The following is a 12,638-nucleotide window of genomic DNA, read 5'->3' as shown; positions in this document are numbered from 1 at the left end:
GTGAATTGTCCAATTCCAGCTTTAGCCCATGCAGTCTCATCTTTATTGTTTTCCTCTCTTTGGTCCACCTTTGTTTATGCTCTTGGGCCTGAGATTTGGATCATTTGTCCTTGGTGCCCAGCTGGAGCAGGAATTGTTTTGTCTCCCTGCTCTGGGCACAGAACTCACCACCCCCTGATACGAAGCCAGACCCACACACTAAAGCAGCACAGAATTTGAAAAATATAAAAGCTAAAACCTGAGGCATCACAGCCAGTTCTGCCTCATCCACCCCTGCCTGGCACCTCTTTACTGCCCTTCCCTAAGAACCACCAGCAATGGGACTCTGTCCCCAGGTCATCTACTCAAGTGCCCAAGCCCTTTCCACCAGGAAAGCTTTATTCAGCCTTTCCCAGCTTGGGTTGCTGGATAATCTGTGCTCCTTGAACACTCCTAAAAAACCTCCCAGGTCCAGGATGCCTTTGTTTGCCATAGTCAGTGGTGAAGAACTTGCCTTCAGACATTCACTCCACACTTGTGAAGGTCAGCCCTAGTTCTTCAGAATGGCAACCGAAGTGTGGCACATCTAACACTCTCCCCTGCAGCAGTTTGGAGGCAGATGTTTTGTTCAAACCAAACCACCCACCCCACCCCAATTCAAAGGTGTATCCTTGCAGGCACACCCACCCTGGTGAGAACCACACCCACCCACCTTTGACAGTGACCAGCACAGAGCTGTAGGTCTGCCCCGCCAGGTTGGAGGCCGTGCAGGTGTACAGCCCGTTGTCCGTCTGCTTGCAGAAGAGGATCTTCAGCACAAAGTTCTCCTGGTCATCCTCATAGATAACATGCCTCCGGCCCTCTGCAATGACCTCGTTGTCCTTCTTCCACACAATCACGGGCTTGGGCTCTCCTGTCACGTAGCAGCTGAGCTTGGCGTGCTTGCCCTCGGTCACGCTGCAGGTGCGCGTCAGCGTCCCGAGCGCGGCATTGCGCGCGCCCTTGGCCAGGCCCGCCGCCCGCTCGTAGTCCCGGGACAGGCCGTAGCCCAGGCTGGACAGCCCCTCCACTGCCGAGTACGCAGAGTCCAGAGTGCTGTGGGAGATGTCCATCTTCCTGATCTCCTCCCGCCTCTTCTGCAGGTGGGACAGCAAGGAGGCCGTCTTGCCGCCGCTGTCGGGGTTGGAGGAGCCGCGCGTTTCCACCACCAGCGCGGCCGAGGCGCTGGCGGAGCCGATGAGGTTCTCTGCCCGGCACGTGTAGGTGCCACTGTCCCCCAGCTGGGCACACTGGATGGTGAGGGCGTTGGACTCGCCAGCAGACTCGATCTGGAAGCGCCCAGCGTCCGCTTTGTTCCTCAGGTATCGCCCGTCCTTCTCCCAGTTCACTGAGAGGGGAGGGCTGCCCTGGACTTTGCACTTGAACATGACGTCTTCTCCCAGGGTTACTTTGATGTTGGTAGGTTTCTGGATGAAGTAAGGAGCCGACTCTGTGACCGTGGTCTCCTCTCCCACCTTGATGCTGACAGCAGCAAAGGCCTCCCCGATGGTGTTCTTGGCCCGGCAGATGTACTGGCCACTGTCCTCCAGGCTCAGGTCGTAGATGGTTAGCCGGTACAAATCCCCATCCTCTGTGGTTTTAAACCTTCCCCCAGACTGCACTGGAAGTTTATCCTTCTCCCAGCTCACCATTGGGATGGGGTTTCCAACGATCTGGCAGCTCAGGGTGGCGTCCTTCCCTACAGACACCATGAAGGCCTTGGGCCGGGTCAGGAAGCGCGGGACCCCGCTGAGCGAGCTGTAATCCATCCTGGCTTCCTTCCTGCAGGGGCACAGAGAAAAGGGTCAGCAGAGAGCAGGGAAGAGGGTGCACCCAAAAAAAAAAGAAAATTAAAAGAAAATTCACTGCAATCCCCTGGTATCAGAGTGTTTGTCACCTGGAACCTCCATGTGTGATGATGTTTCCCTCATCTTCAGGACAAGGGAAGAGATGAGAAATCTTGACTCCATGTTTCAGAAGGCTGACTTATTATTTTATGATATATATTAAATTAAAAGAAAATTATATACTAAAACTCTACTAAAAGAATAAAAGATTTAATCAGAAGGCTTGCAAAGAAAGGAAAAGAATGAATAATTAAATCTTGTGACTGACCAGAGTCCCAACACAGCTGGACTGTGACTGGCCATCAAGTAGAAACAATTCACAGGAGACCAAAGATGCACCTGTTGCATTCTGCAGGAGCAGATAATTATAAAAAAATATATATAAACAATATTATTATTGTTTACATTTCTTTTCTGAGGCCTCTCAGCTTCTCAGGAGAAAAGTCTTAGCGAAGGTATTTTTCAGAAAATATATCTGACACACCCATGTTTTCAATGCCCTTCTCATTATGGGTGAGGCAGCCTTGGAATATTATTGGTTTTTAGGGTTTCTTATATTTGAGGTTAATAAACTGTTCCATAAGGCAGCTCACTTCCCCACAGAGCCTCTGGGCAAAAAAGAGCTCTTTGGGCAGTTCATGCAGAAGGAACATGACAATGCCTTTCCTCTTTGGCACTCAGAAAGTGACCTGCACTAAAGCTGTGGGACAGATGGGCTGGTTCTGCAACCACAAGGAACAAACCACATTCTGAGAGATGTGTCTGCCCATCAAGGTACTGCCTTCATCTCAGAATTTGGGTTGGAAAGGACCTTGAAAATCATCTAATTCCAACCCCCTGCCATGGGTAGGAATGCCACCTCCTAGACCAGGTTTTCCAAGAAGATTTGAGTGCACTGTTTCTCTTCAAGCTGTTGTGATAGATGAGTAATGCAATGATTGACCCTCAATTAATGGACAAATACCACATGTACGGGTTAAGAAAATTTTCTAGATTTATAGTTATGTTGTACCCCCTGGTGTGGTTTTCAAGGGACAGTTGCATTTGGGACATCTGGAAGGGCTGGATTGTCACTATGGAACACCTGACCTCCAACCAGGATTTGAGGAAGAGATCTCCACCACTGGACAGAAAAGAAGGGGATGATGGACAGAACTTTGGGAGGGTTTAAAGGGTTAAAAAGGGAAAACCTCCATTGTGAGGGGGCTGAGCACATGGAGAGGAAAATCTTTTGCTCCTGGCGCCATAACCTTTTTTCTTTATTCATTCTTCTGTTGTATTTTTGATAAGGTTTAATAAACCTTCCTGAAATATGAAAAGTGAGTAGCTATTTCTCACACTGTTTAACCTCTTTGGCCTCATGATACCAGACCCCTCTGTCCTGGCAGCTCCTGCCTGACCATGGGAATGGATCCTACTCCAGGTGAGCACATCCCTGCTTTTTCACCTCCAAAGTTCTGCACAGAGCACAAGGACCAGGGCTCTGGGTGCTGTAACTCAGAAAGGAAATTAAACCCAGTCAGTGAGACAGAAATATCCTTCTTAATCCTGCAGCAGTTTGGCTTCCCTGCTGGCCACACATCCACCCACTCTCTCACCCAATGGCAGGTGCTCTCCCCAGCTCCAGCAGAAATCAATAGGAGCAGGCCAAAACCCTGCTTTAATTTCTCAAATCACCATTTCTCCATCCTCCTCCAGCTCCTGTCAGTGCATTTTTGTTAATGCACAAATCACTGATGGCATCAGGGACTGAGGGTTGGATCAACTTGCTGCATGACCCTGGGACAAATCACTTATTTTCCCAATTTCTTGTCTCCCTTCCTACTTCTTTATATCAAGACAGGGATGGGCTAGCAAATAATTATGCACAGTGTATACATGACAATGTACTTGCTGAGGTAAATGACAAATAGAGCATGAAAATTAACAACAGATTACAAATTTAATCCAATTTATGCTTCTGGGGATTGAAAAATACAAGTTTACCATTAAATCCATATACTGGAAAAGGGGTGGCACAAAAATACAAAATGGTATTTGCTATGAGAGCCCAAGAAACTTTTGGAAACTGCTTCAGGCACAGGGTGGGATTCTTGGGGTTGTCCTGAATGGTCTTTGTGGGTCACTTCCAGCTCAGGATATTCCATGATTTTGGGAGCATTATTATCCTTCCAATAGTGTTGCTGAGCCAAACTTGAAACTTCATCTGGGTCACAGATCTAAGGCAAAACCAAATGTAACCTTTCTACATTTAACAGAAAATATACCCCTTGTCCTGTCCTGTGTCTCCCACTCCAAAGAACACACAAAATGACAAGGAGCAATCAAAGACTTTTCCTTTTAGATGAGATCAATCCTTTCTAAACTAATTCAATTTTGGTTGCTTTTGTTTCCCGGTATTGAACAAATTTCATTATTCTGCCACAAATCTTCAGAAAATAAAAAAACAGGTTTCAAACATTAAATCTGGGAGGGGGAAAAATTATCAGGGAAAATTTACTTTTAGTAAATGTTAAGAGGGTAAAGAATGATTGACTTGCAGTCATCAGGGCTAAGACCAACTGACCTTCTGTCAAGTGGCCACCTTCAATACACAGATCACTTTTTCTCTTGCTTTTAAACTGGTCTAGAAATCTGTGAATTAGTTTGAACTTCTCTGGACCCTCTTACAACCCCAACCCCTGCCCTCAGCTGAGCTTTAAAATGTATTTCCCATAAATGCTTGTGCAGCTGCAAGCAGAGAAGCTGCATGGAGGGTTAGAAGGGGCAGATAGGAGCCTGGGGCTGCAGCCAAAGTACACTGAAGTCAGTGGAAATTTCCACTGAAGTCAATTGATTGACAATCAGAGTCTCCTGCTCATTTGGGGAAGGACCATTTCAATGCTCACAAGGGGATGCTGAGGTTCAGCTCAGCTCTGGAGAGCCCAGCAGAAGCCTTCACTGCATTAATTAAGAGTTAACAACCAAAACACAGACTCAGAGATCATGTCCTAATATTTCCCAGCCATTAGCTTGAATTTCAGGCTGCATTGAGCCATCACAGCACTTGGATTCACCTTCAGGAGACATTGCCACATCTCACCCTAGTGAGAGACACTCTAGTGTGTCCAATAGAGACACCACTCTTATTTCCAGCTTTGCAGTGTCAAAAAAGAGCAGAAAATTAGAGTTGCTTCACTTCTCCATCAAGCTGGGCTCTGCATGACATGGACAAGTGCCTGAAGCACTGAGGTGGCCACAGAGACACAAGAGGAGCTGCCAGGGACCTCTCAGCAAGCAGGGGTTTCTCTCAGCCCACCTGTGTGCCATTCCCATCACTTCCACACCTTTCTGTGCCTGCAGGAGCAGGGTGAGGTCTCCCAAAGCCTGGCTCTCATGCTGCTCACTTCCTAAAGTGCATCCTTCTCTCCCTGCTAAGCTGTGCCCAAAAAAACACATGCCAGATGCTTCCTGGTACCTCTGAGAGTCAGGAACAGCCAAAAAACAGTCAAAAAACAGAGTCAGGAATGGCCAGAAAACAGCCAAAAAACAGCCAAATATCAGCCAAAAAAAAAAAACCCTGCCAAAAAAATACCCCAGCCAAAACAACCAGCCAACAAAGCTAAAAAAAGCCAAAAAAAGCTTAAAAAAAACCAAAAAAATAAAAACAGATTAAAAAAAGCCAAAAAAAACAGCCAAAAAACAGCCAAAAGAAAAAAAAAACAGATAAAAACAAAACCAGCCCAAAAAAATCAGAAAAAAAAAAAAGCCAAAAAAACCAGCTAGTCAGGAACAGCCAAAAAACACCACATGCCTGTTGGTTTTGCTCCTGAACCAAACTGGTGCAGCAAATCCATCCAAGTGGCCTCCAGGCCCAGCCTCCCTCTCCCATGGCTCCCAAAAACTCATCTGGTGTTTGCAACTCCTCCCCATCCAGTTCAAGCTCTTGTATCCACAGACCTCCTAGTGTGGGGTGAAAACCACATCCCCTGCTCTTACCTACACCTCCAGCAGCTTTTACCACGTGCCTTCACACTCTATAAGGTTTTTACACCTTTATAAATGGCCAGGATGACAGAAAAAAACCCAGGGATCAGTGAAAACAGTGTGTGCTCGTTATTATAGGTATTTTTCTAACATGGAAAGAACAAACAGGGTTTATTCCTTGCTCTGCTGCTGGCTTGCTTTTATAATTATGAGATAGACACTCCAGTTAGTCCCCATCTGAAAAAGAGGGGGGGGAAACTTGTTTTATGGTTGTGGAGAGCATGAAATGCAGTAAGAGGCATGAAATCCTAACCTGCAGCAAAGATGAGGCTGTGTGTGTATCTAACACATCTGACAAATTAGGGTGCACAAAACAAACATTTTATAATTTAAATAAGATTACATTTTATAATTTCATTTATAATTTAAACAAGATTACATTTTATAGTTTCAAATGGGATAAAACCCATCACACTGGATTAGGATGATCAATAGATTTAGGAGCCAGGAGAGGACAGACTTGTGAATGCACTGAAGGGACAAGATTTAATTTTTCTACTGTGTAACTTGTCAATCAACTTATTCAATAATTACTCTGATTTCAATTATTTACAGGTTCATTCAAACTTCAAAAAAAGCCCAGTAACTCTGAAACTTAAATTTAAAAAATATTAACTCTCTGCAAGTGCCAGGCCAGCTGCCTTGGAAGCAACAGGACCAGCAACAAAGCATGAATAAAGCCAGTCAATGCAAATGCCCTTTCCAATAAATCTCAGGCATTTGCCAGTGTCACATTTCCCCATGTAATCCCTCTGTGATGAATCATTTGCAGCAGAGATCACATTCCCATCCTGGGCATTTCTGAGCATGCCAAAGGCAAACTGGCAGCACTTATAATTTTGCTTTATGTCTTTATTCATTCGGATTTTTGCTGGTTTGTGTTTGGGGGAAGAGGCAGAACTGCACAGAGCTGTCAGATAAATAAATAAATCACTGCCCTGGGGCCAACAAGCAGCTGGTCCAGACCTCCTGTGCCACCACTGCCAGTGTTTGCTTCCCATGGGCAGGGGAATGAGTGTTTGCAGTGGGAACCACCAGAGAGTTCCAGTTCCTGATGGAGAACACAGAAGTGGAGAACTATGATGGTGGTGCCACCAAATTCATGAATGATTTGGGTTGGAAGGGACCTTAGAGACCCATGGTCCACCCATGGTAAACCATCCAGTTCCACCTCTGCCATGGGCAGGGACACCTTCCACTGTCCCACATTGCTCCAAGTCCTGTCCAACCTGGCCTTGGACACTTCCAGGGATCCAGGGGCAGCCACAGCTGCTCTGGGCACCCTGTGCCAGGGCCTCAGCACCCTCACAGGGAAGAATTTCTTAGTAATATTCAACCCAACCCTGCCCTCTGGGGAAGAGAGGAATTTCTTCCTATTATTCAACCCAACCTCCCCCTCATCCAGCCACCCTACCCCTTGTCCCCAGTCTCTCTCCAGCTCTCCTGGAGCCCCTTCAGGCTCTGGAAAGGGCTCTGAGCTCTCCCTGGACCCTTCTCTCCTCCAGGCTGGACATCCTCAGCTGCATCCCAACCTCCTGGATTCACTCTGCAGTGCTGGCTGATGGGTTGGGTTGGTTTCATGTTCTTCATCACCGCTGATCTGCACCTGGAAAACCCTCCCCAGCCTCTGAGAAGGCAGAGGTGTCCCCACCATGGTGAGCCATCCCCCCGGCTGTGAGCAGCCTGTGATGAAGCTCTTTGTGTGAGACAGGACAGGGGGAACAGGTTATTCTCTGCCCAAGCCTTTCCATTCAAGGATTAGAAAGAGAATCCTGTCTGCCATGGTAGGAAAATTCATCTACCAACACCAGAGGTTTATGTCCAAAAAGGAGACAGAGGAGACCTTTTTGGCTTTATTTGAATAAAGGGAGAGGCCATGGGGCATTCCCCTAAGGTCTCTCAAATTTTTGGAGGATGCAGCCTCCCTTTTTATCCCAATTTTCCAGCCACATTTCCCTTCTCTCTTTCCCCATTTCTGAGGTACTTGAGAGGTACAGACTTCCCAGAACGCCTGATACCAAAGATTTCCCTTTAATGTATAACACTCCTTTTTAATTTTTAATTCTTATGGAATTTAGGGTTTTTTTCTTCCCCATTGTTTCTTTCATCTTTCAATGCCTAATTTCATTTATCAGCAAACCTAAAATTTATTTGTAAAAGCAAATATCTTTTTCCATTCATCAATCAGTGGAATCCTTCCCATGGTTTCTTTTCTCTCTCAGTGCTGGTTTTATCTACCAGCAGACCCACAGCTTGTTTGGAAAGACAAATCCACCATTCCTCTCAACCAGGACTCAGAGCAAAAAGCACCGTGCAATCCATCCCATAAAACATTCCCAAGACAAAGTTGGCCACAAGTAGCAAAATTAGAGACTTTGGGGACATAATTAAACCTAAGGGATCACCAAGGTCCAAACACAGATCAGAAGCACAGAATTTCAACACCACATTAAGCCCTTCATGACCCTGTTTGCTCATTTCCTCAATCCTCTTTTACCCTTTCTTTGGTCAAAAATACATTGATTTGAGGTATTTTTCTTGCCTTTGGAATTTATGTTTCCTGAACTTCCTCTGCAATGCTAGATTCTAATCCTCTCACTCCTTTTCCTGACAGGAAAGGCAGGATTTACAGGGAACCTCCTGTCTCTGAACCCTGAGCTTTCAAAGAACATCCCTGAAACGAAAGCTCCAGATAAAAATCAAGGCAGCGCCACTATTACTGCAGTTTACACGAACTTATCTGCTTGTATTGTTCCATCTAAAAACATCAGGAAATGGAATCCGTGGGTGGGAAGGGAAGTCCGTGAGTTGTCAAATGGGAAGTTTGGGTTCCCTTTGATGTTTAAAATCCTGCTGAGGGAAAACTGCAGCAACCCGGATGCCCTCTGGCTTCCAGCAGCCTCCCAGGGAATGGACAACTGTTACAGACATATTTTCATTAAAAATCCTTCCTTAGGATTTTTTCCTTCTGAGAAGCTGAGAGGCCTCAGGAACAAAATGTAAACATTGATTATCTGCTGCTGTGGAATGCAACAGGTGCATCTGTGATTGGTCTCGTGTAGATATTTGGAATTAATGGCCAATCACGGCAGAGCTGGCTCTCTCTCTGTCCCAGCCACTGACCTTTGTTAATTCATTCTTTTCTGTTCTTAGCTATCCTTCTGATGAGAACCTTTTCTTCTATTCTTTTAGTGTAGTTTTAATGTAATATATATGATAAAACAATAAATCAAGCCTTCTGTAACACGGAGTCAGATCCTCATCTCTTCCCTCATCCTCAGACCCCTGTGAGCACCATCACAGACAACTCTGGAATAGCACGAGTGTTGGGTGTCAGCTGCAGGCTGGGTGACATCAGCCGGGCTCTGGTGGGTGCCTGAGAGCTGTCACAGCAGACAGGGAGCTCTGGGGGTGAAATGCACACCAGAACAGCCAGTGCTGCTGCCCAGGACACCCCTAAATCGGGGCTCAGCGCTCTAATCCAGGCGGGCGGGATTCATCCCCTTCCAGCGGTATCTGCGCCTCAGGGCTTAGCTTGGCCTACTCTGAATTCCACTGCAGTGAGGGAGAAGCGATTTTGGCATGTCCAAAGGTCACTGGGTGGGCAGATGGGAGAGGTTTCTGTGGGGGATCCGTCACTGGAGGTGTTGGACACAGAGAACCTGCAGCACATGAAGACTTTTGCGAGGAGCTCCTAACTGGGCTCAGAGCAAGGTTTTGTTGGAACCCAGGACATCCCTCTGGCTGCCCTGCATAGCTCAAACCCCTGCCAGGGGTCTCTGAGGTCCTACATGGAGCCAAAGACCCCTGTGCCTTTGGTTTTAACCCATGGAAACCATTACCAACTTTATGTGAAGGTTTGCAAGCCACAAGAGTTTAAATAGAACAACAGTTAGTTTGTCACAAGGTGGAAAAGTAGAATTTTGGGGTTTTTAGAATGGCGTTTAGAAGCCAAGATGGAGGGATTTGGGAATGCCTTGTCCTTCTTTCTTCTTCTTGGCCTCCATCTTCTGTGTGATGGTGACACTTTTGGATTGGTTTAGAGTAGAAGCTCACTGTCTAACATAGGCGATAGGTATTGGGAAATTATTGTAAATAATGCACACGTAGTTTTTAGTGCAAAAAGGTAACACTGCCTTGGAGGCGTGTTATCTTTTTATACTAAAGAGGTCAGTGTGCCTCAACCCGACCTGCTGGACAGATCTCAGCAGGTCAGAAAAAGAATGTAATAAATAACAGAAAATAAACAACCTTTAAATCCACAGCCAAAGAATTATACTCCTTCTTCAAACACCAGGCTGGGAAAAAAGAGACTTTCTAACACCTTGGGGTCATCCTGACCACAGAGACTCCAAGAAGGTTTGTCTGCATTCCCTCCCATCCACAGCCTCCATCCTAAGCCAAAACCCATGGGAGATGCTGAGGGAAAGCTCCTGGCAGGCCAGGGGCTGACATGGTGTTAAACATGGTGAGCAGCCCTCAGGGAAAAGGAGAAGCTCGAGGTACAATTCTGACCTTCAGGGTACAGCTGAAATGCACCAAGTGCCCTCAGAGGGACCTGCACACCCTCATGCTCCCCCTGTTAATCCCTTATCAATAATCTGGGTGTTCCCAGTGATTGGTAGCAAACAAGGATTCAAACATTTAGAGAATTCCAACGAGGAGCAAGAACAAATCAGGAGGTTTGTGAACATCACTGGGCAAGAGTGTGAGATATCTCCCAGCCACGTCAGCAGCACACACTTCATAAAACCCACAACAGATTCAAGTCTCTTAGGGGATTCATATGGTTAAAACACTTTTTATCTTTCCTCTCTACAGAGACACCTATCTTAGAAAATTCATCCCACTTTCAACCACCAGAAACCATTTTCCATCAACACAACAGCACCTCCAAGAAACCCCATGCAGGGAAGGGATTTCATCCTCCTTGGGTTTTACTGCAACATGGGGGCTTCACTTTACATCCCACCCTTGATGGAGCCACAAAACCACCCCTGAAACTCCCAGAGGCCTAAAACTGCACAGAGCAGCCCCTCACGACTCCACAGCAGCCACTTTTCCTTCTATTCTTATGAGCCTCACACGGCTGTTCTGACAACAGCAAAAAGCCAAAGCACCAGGGAGGTCTGGGCACATTGTGATGTTCACTCCTGTTCTGTGGGGCTGAGAATAAATGAGACAAATTGAGAGAAAACACACAAATTCTGAGGTTTCCAACCCAGGAGACAGAAAAGAAACAATGAAAATATAGAAACTTCATCACAAATTCCATCAAACTGCATTTTGCTTCACACACAGGCCAGAAGAGAAGCAGCTGTGGCAGAATCCCAGAAAAAAACCCACATCTGCAAAGCTAGAAATGCTCCTGTTTTAGCCATGTGATTTCCTACAGGAGGGAGTTGCAGGATCACAGCTCCCATATGGACAAAGAATTCCCTTGGTGACAATCAGGCACGACCTAAGCCCTTGTATTTTAACAAGTGCACGTCATTGTCATTACAGTCACTCCACCCCATTGAGCTGTAGGGCCCAAAATAGCCTCAGCTGTCCAGCTCCATCTCTCCCTATCTCCCCTCAGAACCATTTGGAGAAATGGGAGGAGGGTGGGGGGCTGCAGAGTGAATCTGTATTGACACCAGAGAGGAGCTCAGAGGGGAAAAAAGTCCTGGCTGAAGAGAAAAGCTGCACTGAGATGATGCCCTGGAAATAAAGCTTTTTGAAATGTTCCCTTCTGCCACCTCTCCATGTGTTTTTCCAGGCTCTCCATGCCCAGTGGTGTCTCAGATTTGGGGACAAAGCGTATCAAGTTGAGTCTACTGCTCTAAAGCTGACTTTTTTCACTTTCCTCCTGTGGAGGCTGATCTTTGCTCAGAAGCAATTAAGCAGAACATTCCACATTTGGCTCAAAGATAAAGAAGGAGGGATTTACTACTTGCACCTTCAGCTCCATCCCCAAAAAAGTTTCATAAAGCAAAAGCAGCAAAACATCCTCCAGCATGGCACAACAACCACCTCACCCTCCCTCAGCTACCAACAAACCTTCTTCACATCCTGCTGGACACCAGCATCCCCAAATCCACCTCTCCTCAGCTGAAGGCTTTGTTCTTACCTGGAGTCTCGTCTGAGTCTGAGGAGGACAAAGCTCCGGGCAGAGGAAGCAAAATCCGATTCCTACTGCGATGAAAGGAGGGGGAAGAGGGAAGAGGGGAACAGAGGACGTGGGGAGACCATGTTGGCTTGGGTTCCCCCCCTCTTTCCCCTCCAGGAAATAAAACAGAAACCTCAGCAATGGCAGGGAGGTGCAGAAGGTGCCCCCGAGTCCCCCGGCAGTGGCTCTGCTGGCCGGGGTCAGGCTGTGCCACCCCCTGACCCTCCTCTCTGGGTTCTCCTCCTCCAGTCAAATCGCTGACGTGCTTCTCCTTGCCTCCAGAGCCCGGCTCCAAAATAGCTCTGGGTGTCATTTACCGGGGAGATTAAATTTCCTGCGGCACACAGGCAAAAGGGCAGCGTTGTAGGGACTCACTGCCACAGCCCAGCAACAGCAGGAGGGCAAAAAAACCCAAAAATGGGGGTTTGGATGGGCTGGGGGACAAGGTGGGTCAGAGGAGCTCCTCAAGGGTCCATCCCACAGCTAAATGGGATGGGGGCACTCAGGAATGGGGGACTGCTGAATTATCAGCGTTGCACACTGGACAGGAATTCTGTCCCAAAGGCATCAGATCAATTGTAGGTTTATTTATAAAT

This window comes from Zonotrichia leucophrys, chromosome 2 (assembly GCF_028769735.1).
Source record: "Zonotrichia leucophrys gambelii isolate GWCS_2022_RI chromosome 2, RI_Zleu_2.0, whole genome shotgun sequence".
In the NCBI taxonomy this organism is placed as follows: domain Eukaryota; kingdom Metazoa; phylum Chordata; class Aves; order Passeriformes; family Passerellidae; genus Zonotrichia; species Zonotrichia leucophrys.
This window is presented reverse-complemented; position numbering follows the sequence as displayed.